Here is a 23,015-nt window from a genome sequence, read left to right as displayed (position 1 = left end):
GCTCAGCATGGCCGCTGCTAGGTAGCGCAGGGAAGAAGACAGAGTGAATGTATAGCTCTTGCTAATAAATGATTGTCCAATGATGTCTCATTAGCGCCCCAGCGCTCCACAGGACTCCACCCCTGCACCCCCGCTCGTCTACCCTACACTCACGTAGGAGGCCATATCTGGCGGGCACCTACAGTGCTGGATAAATTTCCAGTTCCTTTCGCTGCAGTCTTTAACAATGCTACTGCCCCAGCAAAGATTTCTTGTGTCATTGATTGCAAAACGGCATATTCACAAATAGCAGTGGTTCCGGAAGATGTAAGAAAAAACATCAATTACTACTCCATTAGGTCTGTCTGATACAATTACATGCGGTTCGATTTAAAAAACGCGGCACAGACAAGGTAAAGTTACCTGTAGTTTACATTTCCTCTTCTCCTATATGGACTAGAGTTTGGTGATCTCGGAGTACCAAGATCAACACATACCGCACCTCTAATTACTATTTCAACGTCTTAGGCACTTTGGAATTACAAACCCACAGAAGTGTGTCTTAGGTAAAGACAGAGTGAATTTTTTTGGCTGGAACGTGACCGCTTTGGGCGTCGCACCGATTTCGGAATGAATGGCCAACATGCGCTCCTTGCCGGTGCGGCAAACTTTCAAAGAACTCAGAAGATTCTTGGGAATGATCGATTATTACTGCAAACATATACCAAAGGCAACTGAACTTCAGGCCCCACTGGTAGACCTCCTACAAGGGTAGTACACATCGGGGCAAAGAAAAGTGAAACGGACACCACAACTACTGGAAATTTTCAACAAGATAAAGAAATATGTGGCTCAAGTGATTCTGCTCGCCCATCCCAGGCATGACGCACAGATGACGTTAATGGTGGAGTCAGTGGGAAGTGGCAGCCTTTTGCATTCTTTTTGCAGTTACACACAACGGTGTAGCAGAAATGGGGCGCCATTGACACGGAACTTTTTGCTATCAATACGATCATTCAGCATTTCAAAGGTTCCGTAGAAGGGAAACATTTTCTGGTGATCACTGACCATGCGCCCCAGACGACGTTTTCTTCCAAGGCAACGGACCTCGGTTCACTCAGGCTATGTAGGCAAGCAGGATACATGTTATAATTCACAACTGACATGCGGCATATTAGTGGTAGCAGCAGTGTTGTTGCAGATTACGTTTCGCGCTGCTGCGCGAGCATAAAAACCATCCCTTGGCAAGAATTTGTAGTGGAACAGGAAACGGACGACGCAGGGAGACACTGCACACAGCCCCAATCTGTCACCAGTCTAAGTGAGAGAACTCACAACATCTTTATGGTGACACACCACATACCTTACAGCGGCCGCTCATACCATAGAAATACTGGCGCACAGTTTTCGACGCTTTTCGCAAATTGGCGCATCCCGGCGTGCGGGCTACTGTCAGAATTATTACGAAAAAGTCGTGTGGCTGGGAATTGAGAGGGATTGCCGCCTTTGGGTACAAGCTTGCATAAGTTGCCAACAATGCAAATTCGTCGACATGTGTCAGCGCCTTTGGGAGCCTTCATTACGCCAACGGCTCGCTTTATGTATATTCGTGTTGACCTACTCGGGCCACTGCCATGTTCCGGGTCAAACAGCTAAGTAGTGACGGTGATCGACAGATCCACATGTTGGCCTGAAGCCTCTCCAGTAGCCGACATGGCAGCGGCTACCATCCCATCAGCAATGGGATGTTAGAAGAGTTTGATGGAACCCTTGAAGCAGCCTAAATGTGCAGCGGGGAGACAGGACAGACCTCTTGTGTCTACCAACTGTGATCAGGGACCACCTGGATTGTTGAGCGCTCCAACTGGCTTACAGCGAACAACTAAGGCTGCCACCGGACCTCCTTTCTGCAAAACCGATGAAGCTCCCGACGTATCAGATGACGGCCGCCTTCGGCTTGGAGCTACAACACAGAATGGCTCAACTTCGGTAAAAATCGCCACAGCTACATAGAGAGAACCCTGTTTTCGTCCATAAAAATCTGCTCACCTCGTCACACGCCCGGCTCTATAATGTAAGACCTCCACTACGATCACCTTACACTGGTTCGAAGAAGATACAGAGTATCACACATTACACCGGTATGGCTCCTGCCCGAGGTTCAAGTAACAATGAAGTAACTAAAAACGAATAGATAAAAGTAACGTTAAAAATCATGTAGCTGGAAGTGGTGGCCATGGGCATCCAGGCATTGCTGACTTCGTGTGATGATGTCATCAGCAACATGCTGTAGATCTCAAGGCGTGATGTTGTTAATTTCTCTAGTAATGTTCCGTTTAAGATCGTCTATTGTGCCAGGATTGTCAGCATAACTTTGCTTTTTAGTGTGATCCATAAATAAAACTTACGCGATGTTAATTCCGATATCACTTCGATGTTCTAATGCAGACTGCCCCATTCCTGTAACAACTCAACAACAGGTGCTCATAAAAACGGATGCACGAACACACAGCTGCACTCAACTTACTGATAAAATGCAGTGTAGCCAACTTTCGAGACAGTGTTACCAGTTCACAAGCAATTCGACTAGAGATGATTAACTGGTAGGTGAGGCGTGGGACACCATTTACTTCAATGGCATGACAACACGCTCATCGTTGACTAACCTGGGAAACTGTCTCGATCGAAAGATTGAAATTGCCCCACAAGGATGAGGATACCACAAAACGGGATCAGACGACCTTGACGGAATTTGTGAGTTCACACTCGTAGGATACACCGAACTTACAGGTGGGACAGGGGGACGCCACTGCTGCTACACAGCTTTACACCAAGTGGCTTCTGTGGTGTCACCGCCACACACCACACTTGCTAGGTGGTAGCCTTAAATCGGCCGCGGTCCATTAGTACATGTCGGACCCGCGTGTCGCCACTGTCAGTAATTGCAGACCGAGCGCCACCACATGGCAGGTCTAGAGAGACGTACTAGCACTCGCCCCGAGTTGTACGACGACTTTGCTAGCGACTACACTGACGAAGCCTTTCTCTCATTTGCCGAGAGATAGTTAGAATAGCCTTCAGCTAAGTCCATGGCTACGAACTAGCAAGGCGCCATTAACCATATCTAGAGAGAGTCTCACTTGTATCATCAAGAATGCTGTATACAAATGATGGATTAAAGTTAAGTGTTCCAGCAGCTACGTACTTTTCTTTATAGCATTCATTACGTATCCTGTTTCAGACTTAACGCCAGCCGGCGTGAGTTGACGCGTGCACTTTCGGCTTCCTCTCCTTGTGTCTAGACTGTCTTGTTTAGACACAACATATTTGACGACAAGGCTTAAGAAAGGACTTTGTTCTTTATACTTGCTTTGATCTGCTTTACTTGTGTCATGGCTTCGCCACCATATCCAGATGTACTGTCCGAATTTTATCGCTTGCAGAATCAGCAGACGCAGGCCTTATTGGATGCCCTTGGACAGCTCGTCCAGGGTCAACGTGCACTGCAAAACGATGCGGCCGCCGCCGCTTCATCGCTACCGCAGCCACAACATGCTGTTGCACCTCAATTTAGGCCATACGAGGCGGCCAAGGAAACATGGACGGAGTGGTCCCGCCAATTTGGATTTCATCTCGCCGCCTACAGAATTCAAGGTAATGAGCGGCAGCCGTTTTTGCTTTCGTGTGTAGGTGTGTCCACCTACCGTGTGATAGTGAAATTGTTTCCCCGACGCGACGTCGCAACTCTGTCCTACGAGGAAATTTTGTCGGCATTGGATGCATATTTCAAAGAAACAGTCAATGTCGTTGCAAAAAGGTATACGTTCTTTCGTACAAAACGTACGGCCGGTCAAACTAATCGGGAGTGGGATGCTACATTGCAAGGCCTTACAAGGGATTGTGCTTTTGAGTGTGAATGTGGACTCCCATATTCAGATACTATGGTGCGTGATGCAGTTGCACAGAACGTTTCTGATGTTCGCATAAGGGAACAGATTTTGAAACTAGTCAATCCCTCCCTTCAACAAGTGATAGACGTATTGGATAGGCAAGACACACTTGACTTTGCTCAGGAATCATTTGAAACTTCGCCAGCTGTGTGTCACATTAACCGGCCCGCCGGGCGAGCTGCACGGAACTGTAAACAGCCCTCGCGCACGTCCGCGCAGCCATGTGTCCCGCGAAAGCAAGCAAATGCAGTGCTGAAATCATGCCCGCGGTGTGCTACTAGACATTCGCGTGAGAATTCCCCGTCACGCCAAGCTATTTGCTTTTTCTGTAATAAACAAGGACATGTTCAAAGTGTTTGCCAGCAAAAGCTTAGATCGGACACTCCCAACCATTCCAGGCCCTTTGCTTCGCACTGGAATCGAACCAAGAATATTCAGGCTCGTGAACCTTCGCCCATGGACATTCATGTAGTTAATTCCACACCGTCGAGTGCAACTCTCTCTAACAGCGACTGTGTTCGTCCCACAAAAAGTGTGCGTCGACGTCGACGGAAATCCCGTCAAGTCGCCAGTGCTTCTGTCCCAGAAACAGTTCACATTGCACGAGACAGTCGCTCTTGTCGTCAGCAGGACAATAAACTTTTTGTAGACTTGGAAATTAATGGCAACATGATCCCATTCCAGCTCGATACCGGAGCTGCAGTGTCACTACTCAATCACGCCACGTACAAACAACTGGGCGCACCTCCGTTGCGTGCCGCAAATGTTCAGCTTACTAGTTATTCAGGACAGCTTATCCCTGTGTTAGGACAGTGCAGCCTTCTTGCAACATACAAGGGACAAACAAAACTTGTGTCATTTTACGTTCTTCTTTCTTCTTCTGCAGTGAACTTGTTTGGTTTAGATTTATTTCAGTTGTTTAACTTGTCTATCGTCAATCAGGTCCTATCAGTGAACCAGACTGTGCCTTCAGCCAGTGTTTCTCGTCTATGTGAAGAATTTGCAGACATTTTTGCACCGGGCCTTGGTTGCGCTAAGAACTATGAAGCACATTTGGAACTGCAAGTAAACGCGCAACCGAAATTTTTCAGAGTGCGCAATGTTCCCCACGCATTGCGTGATGAGGTCGCCAGAACATTAAACGTTTTAGAATCACAAGGTGTAATTGAACGTGTGCAGGCTTCTCTCTGGGCATCACCCTTAGTAATTTTGCAAAAACCTTCCGGAAAATTGAGACTTTGCGTGGACTTCAAGGCCACAGTGAATCCACAACTAGTGACTGCTACTTTTCCTTTACCCCGCCCGGAAGACCTTTTTTGCCAAACTGTGCCCGGGTAAGCCGGCCGGTGTGGCCGTGCGGTTATAGGTGCGTCAGTCTGGAACTGCGTGACCGCTACGGTCGCAGGTTCGAATCCTGCCTCGGGCATGGATGTGTGTGATGTCCTTAGGTTAGTTAGGTTTAAGTAGTTCTAAGTTCTAGGGGACTGATGACCACAGATGTTAAGTCCCATAGTGCTCAGAGCCATTTGAACCATTTTTTGTGCCCGGGTAAATATTTTTCAAAGTTGGACCTAGCAGATGCGTACTTGCAAATACCGGTGGACACAGAATCCCAGCGCGTGTTGGTGGTTAACACGCATCTTGGTTTGTACCGATTCAAAAGACTGCCATTCGGGCGTGCATCCACCCCTGCATTGTTTCAGCAATTTTTACAAACTGTTTGTGCGTCGGTCCCTACGGCAGCAAACTATCTGGACGATATTGTGATCTCCGGAAAGCCGGCTGAAGAACATTTAAAGAAATTATTCCCAGATAGAGAAAGAAGCTTTGGCTCTCGTGTTTGGTGTTACAAAGTTTCATGATTTCTTGTATGGTCGTCCCTTTACCATCATCACAGACCACAAACCTTTGAAATCGCTTTTTCATCCGAACAAGCCTGTACCTCCGCGTACGGCGCAGAAATTCATTCGCTGGTCTATTTTCCTCTCGCAGTACCGCTACGATATCTTGTATCGGTCCACTGCTAAGCACGGAAACGCCGATGCGTTGTCCCATTTGCCTGTTGCTGAGGATAGAGCATTCGATTCTTCCGAACTTGCTTGCATGTTCATTGATGCGGAAACAGATGACGTGGTCGAATCGTTTCCGATTGATTTTCGTCGTGTAGCTGCAGCCACAGCTGCCGACCCTGTCCTTGCTACCGTTTTGCGTTTTGTTGCTACGCAATGGCCCTTGCCGAAGTCGCGGATCGAGGATCCGTTGGTTCGCCGATTTTTTGCTCACAAGGAGAGACTTTTTGTTCGACGTGGTGTTTTGTTGTTGCGTTCTGATAATGATCAGTCTAGGGTCGTGGTCCCACGTTCGTTACAGTCCTCTGTCTTACAGCTTCTCCACCAAGGACATTGGGGTATAGTGCGTACGAAACAACTTGCCCGTCTGCACTGTACTTGGTTCGGAATCGATGCTGCGATTACGCATATGTGCTCTTCTTGCATGGCGTGTGCCGAACAACAATCCGCGCCACCGCGGAAATTCTTTGCATGGCCAAAAGCCACTTCCCCTTGGCAACGCTTACATATCGATTTTGCTGGTCCATTCTGGAATGCTCGATGGTTGGTTGTTGTCGATTCCTTCAGTAATTTTCCTTTTGTTGTCCGGATGTCTTCCACGACGTCATCTGCCACCATCCAAGCGTTGTCTGTTATCTTTTGTATTGAAGGTCTACCACAGACTATTGTTTCCGACAATGGCCCACAATTCATGTCCGCAGAATTTCAGTCGTTCTGCAAGGCCAATGGTATTCAACATCTGACGTCCGCGCCGTTTTCGCCTCAGTCCAACGGCGCCGCTGAACGATTGGTCCGGACTTTCAAGTCACAGATGTTGAAATTGAAAGAGTCGCATTCTCGGGAGGACGCGTTGTTGCTTTTTTTTTTTCTTCATATCGCTCTCAGCCCCGAGATGGTCGCTCGCCGGCTGAGTTGCTCCACGGTCGTCCTCATCGAACCTTGATGTCTTTGCTGCATCCGCCGCATCAGGTTCCTGTGCAGCGGCAGACTCCTGCTTTTGCTCCAGGCGACGTTGTATTCTATCGCAACTATCGCGGTTCACGGCGTTGACTCGCAGGGCGCATTCTTCGCTGCCTCGGCTGCGCGATGTATTTGGTTTTGGGTGCCTCTGGTGAGGTGCGTCGGCATCTCAATCAGCTGCGCCTCTGTCGTCGCCTGGGTTCTGCCGCTCCCCGTCTGCTTTCAGCGACGGTGCCGTCCGGTCAGCGCCCTGGGGACCCATCTACTGGCTCGCCTCATTTCCAGGTGTTACCGACGATGCCTTCCATTTTGCCCCATGGCGACGCGCCGCAGCCGTCGCCGCCGCCTGTTCTCCCGCCGGCGCCGCCCGCAGTGGTCGCTTCGCTGCAGCCGCCAAGCGCCTCCCTGGGTCACGCGCCGCCGATCGCTTCCCGTGACCAGCTGTCCTCCGACATGGAACTCTTGCCCGCTCCGGCCCACATGGCGTCATCGCGCGTCGGATACCCCGACGCAATGGAGGTCGACCCTTCGGTCCCTCCTGTCTCTTTACGGGCGCGTACACCGCATGTTGACGTGCACCCTGGACTAGGTTTTCGGGCGTTTCCTAGCTCTCCTCGGACCGAATGGCCGGGTGCGGGTGGCACAGCCTCGCCTGTTGTTAGGCTCCCCACCTCATCGCATACGTCAACATGGGGCCCTCCCCACGGCGGGCGGAAGCCTTATAACACAACCGTTCGCCGATTTGCGGGGGAGGAATGTGGTGTCACCGCCACACACCACACTTGCTAGGTGGTAGCTTTAAATCGGCCGCGGTCCATTAGTACATGTCGGACCCGCGTGTCGCCACTGTCAGTAATTGCAGACCGAGCGCCACCACACGGCAGGTCTAGAGAGACGTACTAGCACTCGCCCCGAGTTGTACGACGACTTTGCTAGCGACTACACTGACGAAGCCTTTCTCTCATTTGCCGAGAGATAGTTAGAATAACCTTCAGCTAAGTCCATGGCTACGAACTAGCAAGGCGCCATTAACCATATCTAGAGAGAGTCTCACTTGTATCATCAAGAATGCTGTATACAAATGATGGATTAAAGTTAAGTGTTCCAGCAGCTACGTACTTTTCTTTATAGCATTCATTACGTATCCTGTTTCAGACTTAACGCCAGCCGGCGTGAGTTGACGCGTGCACTTTCGGCTTCCTCTCCTTGTGTCTAGACTGTCTTGTCTAGACACAACAGCTTCGCCCCCACCTGCACATCCAGCTGCGATCACTAGGGCCGGCAGAATGGTGAGGCATCAGTTTCCAGAGACATTCCCGGCTTTAAAAATAAATAAATAAAAAAAACTGGGGGAGGGGGAGGAGATTTGTGTAGCGGCCACTGCTCGCGATCTGGTCTCTGTAAAAGGGGTTTTGATGTGGAAAAGAAGCGCATGTTTTATGGCCCAGTGTATGTTTCAGTTAGGATTACCTCCCACCTTCCTAACTGCCGTAAAATCTTATAACCTTTCTGGTGGAAATCTTCCTATACTTCTAGTCGGCATACAAAACAAAGAGTTCGTTTCTTAAATGTTGTGTCCTTGAGACTACAGGCCATAATGAATTTTGCAAGTGTTCAAGTGTACTAAAAGGATACATGTGTGGTATCCTTCAAATTTTATAGCATCGACAAGGCAAACAAACTTAATTTTTTACAATCGCTAGTCTCTCATCCATTTACATCAAAACGTAATCCAAAACTTCGTAGAACAAGACTCGATACATCTGAACACATTTGTTCCTGAGAGAGGAAACTGTACTCTCGTGAGAAGTGTATATATATTATTTTGCTGGCGTTTTGAAAGGTTACTGAAAAATACTGTTAACTCCTCTCGTTTCTCAACTTGTCATAACTAGTCCTTACTTCAGAAATGCAGTGGTTAACGTCCTATGATCTCTTCTGCAAAACATCGAACGATATATCTCTCAGACAAAATATATCATGAAATAATACTGCCAGAAATGTAAATTCGGAATTGTTCTTGTCGTTGAGAAAACGTCTGGGAGGCTCTGTGGATTTGTCATCAGACTGTTCACAGCAAACTATGGTTTCGAAGACCTCTTTCAACTTTTCCGTCGTCCACGATTACGACCAATAATTTCGAGCTGGAGCTCCAGCGGACAGGAGTGCTTGGTCCTGATGCAGAAGTAATTGCGGAGGTTCTCTTTGCTGAGTGGCGTAAAAAGTTAGGAATTGCAGTATAGAAGAATGAAAGGTAAGACACGTCCGCATTTTTTTGCAACTCTGTTGCAAGACTAGATCAAGTCGGTCTACGGAACAGTGTACAGATACTGCCAAAGGAACTTTGCCCTTAATTTTTTTCTGGAGTCCATTTAAATGGCCAGGGATCACACTTGCACCATCATGACACTGTCCTACTAATTTGTGCTCGTAGTAAAATGGTCCCAAGATGTTGTCCAATAAAGCAAACAACGTTTATGACTGTTCTGTCGGCACTTACATCACAGAAACCTAAGACATACTGCACCATAGATCCTTTAGCATTAAAGAACCGGACCGAGCGAGGTGGCGCAGTGGTAAGCACACCGGACTCGCATTCGGAAGGACGACGGTTCAATCCCACGTCCGGCCATCCTGATTTAGGTTTTCCGTGATTTCCCTAAATCGCTCCAGGCAAATGCCGGAATGGTTCCTTTGAAAGGGCAAGGCCGACTTCCTTCCCCATCCTTCCCTAATCCGATGAGACCGATGACCTCGCTGTTTCGTCTCTTCCCCCAAAACAACCAACCTGATTAAAGAACCTCACTAATACAGAACCCTGATATACCTGTCTAATATCTGTTGTATCATACACCTGGACAGAAAAAATTCCAGCAGTTTCCAATTCAGTTTTTAGAAAATCACTGGTGTAGTCTGAAATGCAATCGATTAGTTCATTTTGTATACTTTTTCTTCACCAGAGAAAACATTTTTTATCTTGGAATGTTGGTTCTGTATTTCTTCAGTACATTTCCTTGAAATTCTCACGATTTATTGAATCTATTGATCCATCACGAACGCGAAATGCTAATTCTCGCTCACTTAAAAATGGCTCAAATGGCTCTGAGCACTATGGGACTTAACATCTGAGGTCATCAGTCCCCTAGAACTTAGAACTACTTAAACCTAACTAACCTAAGGACATCACACACATCCATGCCCGAGGCAGGGTTCGAACCTGCGACCGTAGCGGTCGCGCGGTTCCAGACTGTAGCGCCTAGAACCGCTCGGCCACACCGGCCGGCCTCGCTCACTTAAATAGAGTACGACACCACTCAATAATTATAGGGAAAGGCTCTTCAAACGCACGTTTTCATGGTACTGCACTGTTTACAGTCCAGCATTTTCCTTTAGGGCATCTCAAATCGTATTTCGATTTCTTTCTAAATTTTTCAAATTAATCTGGCGCTTTAGATGCTCTGTCAAATCTGAGGGTTTGTGCAGTGACAGTGTTATATTTAACAAAGCAGAAAAATCTTCTCTATTACAAAAGTTTCTTTTATTGGTAAAAAGGAAGCATGGCCAACAAAACAATTCCTGCAATGTTGAAGAGAAGGACAACCATGGGAATTCCATAAACCACGATAGTTTGAAACTAAGATTGTGGCATTCACGTGAATGTGCCACATCCTTTGTTTCACACATTTGTAGAGCTTCAGTAGGGCATCCACAGTTTAAAACTACCGTCTTATCCTCGTCTTCCCAACGTGAAAAGGGTGCTTCTAATAAAATGCACACCATACCATAAGCAGGATCCATATTTAAACCATACAACACTAAAAGCACTGTGCATGCTCCACACACAACAATCACTGCTTTACAGTCTGGAACTGGAAGTAGCTGCTACCTCCCCGCATGTCTCTTCCACAGACGAATTCGAGCAGGTGACGTCACTTGTTGTACGAACCGTACAGTTATGCTCAGCCTGTGGCTCTGTCATGAGGCTGAGCTGCGGGAAATGAAGATACTTCACCTCACCTGGTCAGGATCACCGCTTGCTGCTACGGGAGACTTCCGCATAGGTCTACATACAGAACATTTATCTCTGGTAGGAAGACTTCGTTTAGTTTTGAAACGATGAGTACCGAACCTTTTTTGTTTCTCCCAAGGCAACCCTTGAGTGCGACGTCGCAAGTTCAATCTTTAGTGGAGCTCATTAGAAAGTGTTGTGTTAATAGCTACGGCTGGAAAAATGCTAGCTGCTAATGACTCACCAAGTGCATCAGGAGGGCGGCAGAAAATGAGCGTCCGAGTGGTGCAGAAATCAACTTTCTCTGGGATGTATGTATTACTTTGAAGAAATGTTCAAAACAAACCGTTAACTTGCACCATCAACACTGAATGAAAAAAGACATCCAGCGGCTGAATTTGTCCATTGGAGGTATGAACTGCAGGGTCACACACTTTTCAGGAGGGATAGTTTGCTCTAAAGGAGTATGATTTCTATATGCAGATCAGGAATCAAACAAAAGCAAGTTATTTTGACCAGGTATTGGCCAAAAGCAGTGCTCATGCAATAGTTATAGTTCTCTTACGCCCATTTTCTCACTCTTGCCAGCTGTGACGTAAATATTCCCTACTGCTCTTCCAAGATCACGCACACGAGAAAGAATTGTAGGAGGCAGCACAATAAATAACTTGCTAGCCAATTTACTATCCAGATTAACAGTCGGAAAAATTGTATACGAATGCGTTAAGGCACTGATGTTAGTTGATCTTGATACAAATCTCTTGATACCTCTAATTTCCAGGGTTCCTTTCACATGCATTTCCTCTTCAAATCCCAATTGTTCGGAGTTGAAAACAAATTCCTTACTGAACGATGGGATAAATTTGTTTATTTGATCTACAAATTTTCTGGATGATTCCGCATTTTGCTTTGTTTGAAATTTCGTTCCGATCCTGTAACACTGTTTGAAGTTATGCAACCATCCACTGCTTCCCTTGAAATCATTGTAATCTCTCTCGTGCGCCATTTGAACTGCATAACGTAGTAGATAGGTCGCTATCATGCCCATCCCGTGAATTGTACTGAACATTCTTGAAAGGTGCAAACACCAGTTTTTGTAACAAGTGGCCCTTGCCCTCCCTTGAACATCTGTAGTTTTTCGTGTATACTCACGGTCATATTGTTGCGGACTTATTCGAAATCTGTTCATAACAGTTTTTTTACTATGCTGCGGATGATCTTTCATGTACGCAATTATGTTTAGTACCCGTTCCTTGGACAACGATTGTCCTTTACTGCGTTTCACTTGAGACGGGATTTGTGGCTCCCTGCCCGACAAGGATGATGGGGCGACATCTGTTTCAATATAACTTTCACTTCTTAAGCACGTGTCGTTATCATTACACTCCTCTTGTACATTGTCTCCACAATTGAGCGTATACGACACCACACATTCTACTGACTCATCTTGCAGAAACACTAATATTTCATCTGCCTCTTCTTCATACTCTGCGAAATTAATTGAGTTCCTTTTTGATGGAATGACAACTTTGGCAACTGTTATTGTAGACATAATGCAATGTTTGCTTTGTTTATAGTTGCCATTGCTCTGCTTTGTATCAACACCACTAGCACTGTAGCACTGTTTTGAGTTACACATCGACTAAGCATTTCAGCTACGCTCCGGAGCCTCATGCTGTGCTCATCTTTGGACACCAGCAGTTCCGCCTCCTGTTGCCTGTAGCAGCCAATATTTGTGGTTGCATGGTAGACAGTATGCAGGTTGTCCAATGTCGTAAACATCGTTGGCCTTTCGCGACCTGCGCTGAATGCGTTCCTTTTCAAAAGCGACTTTTGTTCGGACACTTCCTCTGTCATTCATTTGCAGTCCAGAAAGACAGCACGAAAATACTGACTGACAACAAAGTTCAGCAATTACTGACAGTCATTTCGCACTGGGGATTTATTTTACCGTAACTGCTTTCAGTGCTAAGCTCATCTTCAGATATCAGCACACCTATTTTGCTACATTAATAATGTAACGAGATTTATACCTCCACCTATAGATGGATCTAATCTTTATACAGACCATGGTAAAATAAACTGATAAAAAAGAAGAATTGTGACTTACCTGTCTTTCATCGCCATTCTGAGACTGTGATGTGGTTGCAGTAAACCAAGCGTGCAGCAAACAATAAATAATACTTCCCATTTACTGCAAGGGGAGAGGGCACAGGATATCAGGTTTCTTTGTCCGTGGTAGGATTTAAAGTCGCGAAAGGAGAAATAAAACATTAGCATTCACAAAGTATAGTACATTCGATACGTGTACAGGGTATGATACATTGAGTAGATGAGAATTGCTTTTCAGAATCCTTACAGCAGAAGGAAGGGACACTGAAATAAATAACAGATTTAAACTATGCTGAATTTTTTGCTATACACTTTGTACTCCAGCAACTTTCGGTTACTCCTGGTTCCGAAGTTTACTGTCTTGACCTGACATTAAATCAGCACTCAAGTTATAAATGACTATTTCTTTAATTCCATTTAATACATGCATGATACTTCACATAGATGTATTAGTTTAGTATAAACGGGGAAAAAATCATACAGTTTGAGTTGACTATTCTATAAGAAACAATGTGACCTATATGCTAATAAAATTTTTCTTTGTTTATTGTTATGAAATGGACAATGCAATTATTACACATAATTTAAAATAACATTGTGATTGACAGAACTGTTCCATTCTGGTACATTAAGATGATTATATCAACTGCCACCAATAGCACGTGACAGCCTAACTAAATAATTATACTGCCATGATTGTAAATTAGTAAATGAATTGCAGTATGTAATTTCGTAGCAACATTGTCTCTGCTTATTGTATACACCTTATTTCAAGCTTCCTTCGGACTAGTGAACAGAAATGCAATGTTGGTAGACTGGTAACTTAGTTGTCTGCATATTCTTATTGATAATGCTTGTATGTGTACAAAACAGTAACATCGATCTCCACAATTGCCTCCTGTCAATCACAAAGCTATTTCAAACAAAGCATGCATACGTTCATGTGATAACGCTGTATTAAAATGTACAAAAATGTTGCATTGACTGGGCAGCTGCAATACCGCCGAAGTCTCTGCATGTAATGTCTCGCCCTCCCCATCAGTCATCATTATTTGTCTGTCTCCTCTTTTATTGAAGAAGCTCCTGGAACAGATTAACAACGTATTATTTAGTATTTATTCTCTATTTAATGAGCACGGATATTTGTTTCTTATTTTTTACAAATACCTACAACCATAACAGAAGATGTTGGCATCCATATTGAAAGCAGATATGCTAGCAGACATAAGTTATGATGCACAGTATTATCAACAAAACCCAGATTGTGATTTGACGCTAAGAAATGTTAAGCTACTTCAGAGCCAAAATCTGCAAATCTAGAGCAATTCAAACTTCATCTTGAAGCGAAGATATCATTATGGAGTTGAAAGTACAATGTATCAGTCGACTATGACCTCACATTGATCATATTTCGTTGTCAATTTTGTGAACCTTTTAACTAAAGTCATTAAGAACATTTCTTAAATTTCATTTATTCACTACCACACACACACACACACACACACACACACACACACACACACATATATATATATATATATATATATATATATATATATATATAGTATTTATTACATTCAACTTACAGTTAGAACTAATACGCCAAATGAAAGAAAAACTGAAACAGTTTTTAATACAAGTGTTCAAAGTGAACACCATTTGTCACACATTGAGTCGATAGGCGAATTGTTCCAAAACCTTGATCAGTGTCTGGAATAATTGTTGCAAAATGCTGTTTCTAAAGTCAGGTAGATCAGCTGATAGCGGAGGCATATAAATGTCAACCTTTCTGAAACCCAAACGTAAAAATCTCATGGCATCCGATCGTGTGTGAACGTGGAGGTCATGTAAAACAAGCTCTGTCATTGGGCCCTTTGAGGCCAATCCAGTGGGCGGGTACAACGTCATTTAACCAATCGTGTACTGAGTTATGCCAGTGAAGAGGAGAACCATCCTATTGGCAAATAAATTTCTGTGGTTCAGCTTCTTCCAACTGAGGAAAGAGCCATAGTTCTAGCTCATCAAGGTAAGAAACACTAGTTACACCTGCTTCACCCATAAACTCTCCACTTCGATATGGCAAAAATAACATTAAATTTAGGGGAGACTCGTTGCAACTGTACCATCTCGTGGGAATTTTCTGAGGCCCAAATGTGTGAATTATGTGTATTCGCGTCTCCACTTAGGTGGAATGTCGATTGATCACTGAAGACGACACGGTCCAGAAAATCGTCATTGTCATGCAGCAACATTTCGTTTGCAAAGTTGGCATGTAAACCGTAGTCTGTAGGCCTTAGAGCTTGTAACAGCTACAAGCGACAAGGACGTAGTTGTATGTGTCTCCTTAAAAGTCACCACACAGACGTCACTGGAATTGTTAATTCACAACTAGCCTCCCGAACTGATTTCTTGGGACTACACGTGAAAGACTTTCACTCCTTCAATACGTTCTTCAGTCACTCTTGATATTTCCCTACTCTTCCTTTTGCGCACATGTATACAAACAAAACTGTCTGAGTTGTTCTTTCGTTTGATGTGTTATTTGCAATTGTAAGTTGAATGTAACAAATACTACAAACTCTTAAAACCCATATATTCATTTTGAAACACCATGTATATTGCTCCTTTTCCACAAAAATTGTAAAGTTGGCTCACTAAGCATGTCTGGTTAGATGCAAGAGAGAGCATGAAGGCCATAATCGAGCCAGATTAAAGTAGAGCATAAATATATAAATGTTTTATTCCTTTGTAGATGCATCTAACGGCCTTAAAAATACATTCTTTGGTTAAAATTTGGTTTAATACCGTAGTAGAATGAGTGCTAAGTTACAACAAAATCTTCATCCTCTTTTCATAATATCTCATGTTGGGAACCTTTTTCATTATCTCATTATGATTAAGAAATGTTAGTTAACGTGAAAAGCTTTATTTACTGAAGGTTAAATGAGGAATACAAATAGCAGTCACCAGGTGATAGTATGGACTATTCTGAAGGGGAACATCATATTATCAAGTGCTTTATTCTCTTGTTTCCGAAATACAGGTATCTGAAAGGGTGTGGAATTGAACGGTGTAAATGACTGCTCGTTGGTTAATTGCTTGAATGTTCTATGGAACATCTGAACGATTCTTTTATCTAAATGATGTGGAACGAGTCAGTTTACAGGACATGTATAAAGCATATGCGATCTAAGTTGTCACTTGGCATGGTGGCTGTTGGGAGCGACTGTAAAGGCATTATGGTCGCTCCCATCAGCTACTGTGCTGAATGTCAACTTAGTTTGCGTGGATAGGACATGGTTAGTATTAACATTAAGGAGTACTTTATATTTCAGTCCTACTCATGCAACAACACCTAAAAAACAAGGTGTTTATTTATTTATTTCCCTAGGCCACCAGTGTTTAAATAGAAATTAGTCCATGGAACAGAATGAGTTGTCGTACGTAACACATGGTTGCTTGTTGTATTTCCTTTATAGTTCATATCAAAATAGGCAGGTGCGAAGATGATGAACTTCATGCAAACAAGAGCCTTCAACGCAGTAACCAACACAACACAGTAATAGTAGAGGGCACTGGACATTTCGGTCAGGATAACGATCTTATCACAAGGTCAGTCCCACGCCTGTCGAGCACTTGTGTGTGGTTAACACAAAGTCAGGGAGAATCCCTCCCCTCTTTCTCTGTCCGTGCACCTCAGGCAAATGCGTGAGGTGATTTCAAGGTCAGGAGGTAATCTGATACCTGATACCTGTCACATGTCAAGATATCCCCCCCCCCCCCCCCCCCAAGTCAATCACACATCTTGCACAATTGTATGATATGAAAAATGGCGCGAAAACGAAGATCACCCATCCACTGGCGCAGATAATGGTCTAAGATGAGGTTAGTCTCCCTCCCCCCCCCCCCCCCTCACACACACACAAACCAATAAGAAGGCGGGAAGCCCCTTCACTCCCTCGTTTTCTCTCTGGGCCAATAGGAACACATTAAAATGGTGAAAACACACTCACCTCCCTCTACCCCTTGTATCTGTAGAGTAAACCCATGACCTCCTCATCTGAGGCCTGTACGCTGTAGTGGAAGGATCACCAGCAACAGAGTTACCATAATTAAAAACGTTGATAAGTATTACCATAATTTACCAGGTAACACCATTTGACATTACATCGTATGGCTGAATTACTGTAATTCAGAGACATCACAACATATTCAGCAGAATGGTAAATATTAACAAAATTTACCATATAACACACTTTGCATTACAGTATGTGACCTGATGTGGATGAATTACTATAATTTAATGAGGTCATAGCATTTTCTGCAAACTGGCAGGAAATACTAAAATAATTTATTACTAAACACACTGTGCCTTACAGTATGTGACTAGGGTTCTGCTGAATTACTATAAATTAACATCATCATGACATTTCCGATAAGTACTCCATCGTAGGACGACCACCCATTGCTGTTTTACAATGTCTGACTGATATTCTCCAAATATGCACATTTCTCTTCTAATATATGTGTAAATACATGATCTTAAATTTTAACAGTTACTGCAGCACGCTATTATTTTAACAAAATACATCGATATTCTGAGTTAAACAATTTACACAATACATTTTTAACAACATATATGCATCTGTTGAGATTTCAAATGTTCAACAAGTAGGACGGTGCAATATTTAATCAGATGAACTCTTGCTATGCGCCAGAGCTATGCAGTCCCTGTATAACTAGTGTGTGATTTCAGTGTCGTATTGGCAAATTTACTATAATATAATGATGTCATGGCATTTTCTGTAAGCACTTTAAAGCACAAACAGCACAAAGTATCACAGAAAACACGTATATAAATTCGAGAGACTTGAATGTTTAACAGTTTATTTAGTGCATTATTATTTTAATAACAAGTACACTTTTGCTAAATTCCAAATCTACCTTTATTAGTTTGTGATGTCACTGCAAGAGAGCCCTTGGTGCACTTCTAAATAATGACAAAAGAAATACACACATACAACATTGTAAAACTTTAATACTTTAGAATTACTAACACCAATACAGTATTAAGAAATTCTGTCATTGGAAGACTACCCAGACTTTAAACAGCGGTGAAACAACAATACACTCACAATATATCGCTATATTTACACTATAAACAACTTCCCCACCACAGACATAAGACTGGAATAAGGTAGGTAAGCACTGTATTACAAAACTTGTTACAAAATGCGAGGTGGAAACCCGCAAGTAATCATCCACGTGCGACCTATCTTGCAGTTGGTGGAGGAGATACTGCCGTAAGTAGAAGGTATCTACCAGGAGTCCCCAAACTACAAAGGAATCTCCAGCCACAATAATATTTGACATGTCGCTACAGTCAACTCGTCTCTGGGCTGCAATGGACAGAAGAGAGAGAGGTAGTAACCTGGAAACGCCAACAGGCAACAATGCCCACGTGTTGGCAACACCTATGGTCACATATCAGTCGCTGTGACAGTGGAAGGAAGGTGATAAGACAGAATGACAATGGTCGAAGCATCTAGGAGTGGAGGAGGGTACGAATTCTGTAAATACTGTAATATTTTATTACATGTCTCTCTAATTCTCGAGGATATTTCCAGAAACAAAGCAACAGACTACTACCGTTAGCAAAGTTCTCCTGTACATTATACATTTTTTATTATTCCAACTGCACTAAAAAACCGTTACAGCACATTGGTGATGGCAATTATACAATAAGTTGTTTCATGGTGATGGCTTGACCACCATGAAGGAATCATATATTTCAGTTTTAATAACGTATAAAGTGTTAAACTATGCTTGCTATATCACATGGCATTATGCAAGCTCCGACCTTTCATTTGTTGCTACAAGGTGTCGTCAAATTATGCTACCTGCAATAATTCTCTACGAAGAAAACAAAATCCGAAATAAAGAAAAGAAAATATGATTTTCCGATTATTAACGATATAACTTCAAAGCCGGACTTTACGTGGTTATTCGATAGAGCGATCCCAAATAGTTCTCATGAAACTCTGGCGGGTAATTTTAAAGACAGTGCATTTGAGGTAGGCTTCACGATAATTCCACAATAGTCGTATATCTCACAATGGTGACATAAGAATAATTTGTGGCCTATGTGCCTTAACAGTATTATATATAGAACAGCGAGATATATCAAGATTAAAGGCATTGTTCATTTTACCACGTGCTATTTGAGAGTGGAATGACCTCAAAATTGGACTTAGAGTAGAGTAGTATATATCTCTTCCATCAACTGCACCAACCTTGAAGTAATTTCTTTAATAGGTCTCTGCCTAAGTCTGTTTGATACATGGTAACATTTTCTAAAGACGGTTAACAAGATATACTTTTATACAGAATGTAACTAACCTCTTTAAGCATATACAGATAGGTGTTTCGTAATATTATCAACAGAAAATCTATACCAAGCCCATCCAACCTGTTGAACAATTACCAAAGTGTGATGTAACAGAAATAGAACTGCTAACAACAATTAGTTAATTGCATCTTCAAAATCAGGAAGATGTATATCTCGAAGACAATAATGTTTTAATAGTGAGAATGAAGGCGGAGGTTGATTTACAGTTCTCCAGAGCAATGATCAAAGAAACCTTTATTTTAATTATAACGTACATAGTATAGTGTCTGCATGATACCAAATTTCGGCTACAGTATATTCCATAGATTTTTTGAGGAACTTAAACGGCATCAGAAATGCGAAAGCTACCTGATACAGTCCTACTATCTATATGGGGACTGTACCGCGAAAATCAGGTTATTAACACCCACATGCTACCTTACGGTGTGTGGTGGGCGTGGCAAGAATGGATGTCAGTAAACATTCGTAATTCCCTGTTGTGGCCCTTTTGCGAATTGTATGTGGGAGGACGTAATATACTACTCACAGTATAAACCCTCTGATTTTTGCAACAGTAACACTCCTCACAGTACATAATGGCTCTAATGTAGAATCCACCACCTGAGGAGGAAATTTACAGGTGTATAAAGTATGCTATAACGTAACTTGAGAGGTTTCTGTATATCTAGAAGACAAGGCAGTAATGCAACACATACTGCAAAACTCGAACCTGTGTGCAGCGTTTTCGGCCACTGTAATCCCACACAGGAACTATTAACTGACGAAGCATTCCAATGGGTCCTTAGAGAAGCATACCCCACTTAATCTACACTTTGCAAAAAGTAGTTTCAGTTAGTTCACCATTTGTCCATATACCTTCCCTCGCTTGGAAAGCATTTAGCATAGCAATATGTTCAGAATGCTTACCGCCAGCAAATACCTTTTTTATTATGATTGTCTATACCAGTAGCAAAAAAATTAGTAATTTTTCCGGTTTTAAAATATGCACATTTATATACATGGTACTTCGAACATGGGAGACATAGATGATAAGCTGATGTTTTGGATATAGTTTACATTGCATTTGAGATACACATTCACAGTTACTCTGAGACGACCAAATATGTGGTCCATGCAAACACCACTCATATCACTCTGCTGTGCGGTAGATCAGGCCTGTTTCTGCTGAACTGGCGCAGCCGACCCAACGACAGTAAATATTTGGCAGCCAATGAGTAACATCCAGAGTTTGTGGTTTTAATATTTAACAATTAGTGCACTGCAACAAATACACTCTTGCTACAAAGTGGAACCTGCGGAGGATTAGCTCCTTTCCGGAACAAAAATGTATATTAACACTACTGTACTCTGCAATAACAAGAGCACACAAAAGTTGGCTGCTATAGAAGTACACCTTACAGACAAGTATGACTGAGTAAAAGTTATATACTGTGCTCCGTTTGCCTTCAGTTTTAATTACATATATCTACAATCTGTGGGGAGTTTGTCCATACAGATAAGATATGTGTTATGCAAAAGTATTATGTTTTAGCTGGCTATGTGTGTACTGTAGAAGATTGTAGTTTCTTAATGGAATATTTTGATGTTGGCAGGATGTAGTATCGCATACAACACTACTCTACTAAAAACAGGACCGACAGGTGTACTGTAAACTATGTCTTGTTTGTAATATTTGTTGTAAATCTGACTCCATTGCTCTGCTTTCTAAAGAAATTGTATTTCAAAATCATGATGGGGTGTATATGAAGGACTTATTTCAATAGTGGCACAAGTCCATTACCCCCACTTTTCTGCCTATAATGATTCTGAAATTAATGATCCAAACAAAGAGAAAGAAAGGTTCATCTCTAGCAAGAAGCCATATACTTGAATATTTCTGGTATCTCAACTGCAGATTTTTCAGCGCTCATTTAACTTTAGGACTCTGTATCTCAAAATGAATAAAAATTGAGTTGTACCACTATTGAAATAAGCCCTTCATATGATATAGTTTTACTGCAACATTTGGTAATAGTTGGAGGCAGTATCACACACAGCGATACTGTACTAAACAAAGGCACTGACAGACATGCATTCGATTCCATTGCTCTCTGATGTATATCTTATTCATCATAAGCAAACTGCATTTCAAAATCCGAATGTGGTGTATATGCTGTAGGAGACAGTAGTTTTAATAAGACAGTTGGTGAAAATAGGTGATAGATGTATTGAAGACTATCTCTTGGTATAATTCTACATTATGCACTCAATACTATTGATCTGCTGGAGTCCTGGTTGTTCTTAATAAACAAATTAGTTTCCAAACTCAGTATGGGGTGTACACGCTGTAGTTTTAATGGAACAGCCAGTAAGGTCGGGATGCAGTACCATACATAAAGACTCTGTTAAGAAAGGGGACTGAAACGCATATTGTAGACGATCTTTGTTAACTATGGTACGGATAGACTATTAAAGCTGGAGAAAAATGTTTTTTCTCAGCCTGGATCCTGTTAAAATCATATACCACACATCAAAATCCTGTATTTAGGTGGATAATACCTAAATGAAGCAATGTGTCGAGCAGATTTAGACCATTCCCTGTTAATGATTTCGAGTATAAAGCGCATATGTGACACTATTGACATTCTGCAATATTGTCTGCTGGGGTGATTATCTGTCTCCCTATAGTTTTTAATTATGTTCCTGTAAACTAGGAGAAGGAGGTTGTTAACAAATACAGCATAGGTATTGTATATACGTACATGTTGTATTAAAGCTGGAAACATATTTTTCTCTAACCTGGAAATTCTTCTCCATAATACTGTCAAATATATATCGAAAATTCGTTCGTCATGGAGGATGATCCAATTAAACTGCAGGAAAAATCACTAGGGCTCGATTCACATGATAAAATGCCGCAGTGCACCGAGGAATTACGTTAGGTGAGCGTGGGGTCGCAACTGCCTGGTGAGATGATGTTTGTACTAGAACCAATGGAGGAGAACTATCGTCCCCATGCAGGATATAAACGTTGAGAGAGTGCTTCCCGTTAGTGTGGATAATTTCGCTGCTAATGGAGTAAGTTTGGTGAAGCGACTTTTAGTTGCTAATTTAGCTGTGCTAGACAGCCAAAGAACGGACCGTATAGCCAGAAGCAAAGCATCTGTACAACTGCAAAATATTACTTACTCCCATAACGCCTCTCGACATTATTACAATGGGAAAACCCGGGAAATTAGAGTAAATATGTAGGTTTACCGACAGACACTCTTTATGTGCATTACTGAGTTTTTAAATCTGTGGAATAATTATGTTTAACGAGCATTCGTTTTGGTAGAGAAACAAACTATGTCGATATCGACTACACAGTCTGCAGCACTATTTGCGATTTGGCGGTCGACTCACTATTCTCAGATCTTTGCTACGTTGCCGTCTGACCTGGTAAGATGATGGGACTGGGAAAGATGTTTATCTGCGGTGACGCACTAGCAACTACGGCTGGCAACAGCTCCACCTTCCCACTGGTGTTTGCTGCTGGTGCAGACAAT

This window comes from Schistocerca cancellata, chromosome 4 (genome assembly GCF_023864275.1).
Source record: "Schistocerca cancellata isolate TAMUIC-IGC-003103 chromosome 4, iqSchCanc2.1, whole genome shotgun sequence".
Taxonomy (NCBI): domain Eukaryota; kingdom Metazoa; phylum Arthropoda; class Insecta; order Orthoptera; family Acrididae; genus Schistocerca; species Schistocerca cancellata.
The sequence above is the reverse complement of the archived record's forward strand: the minus strand, read 5'-3'. Positions refer to the sequence as shown.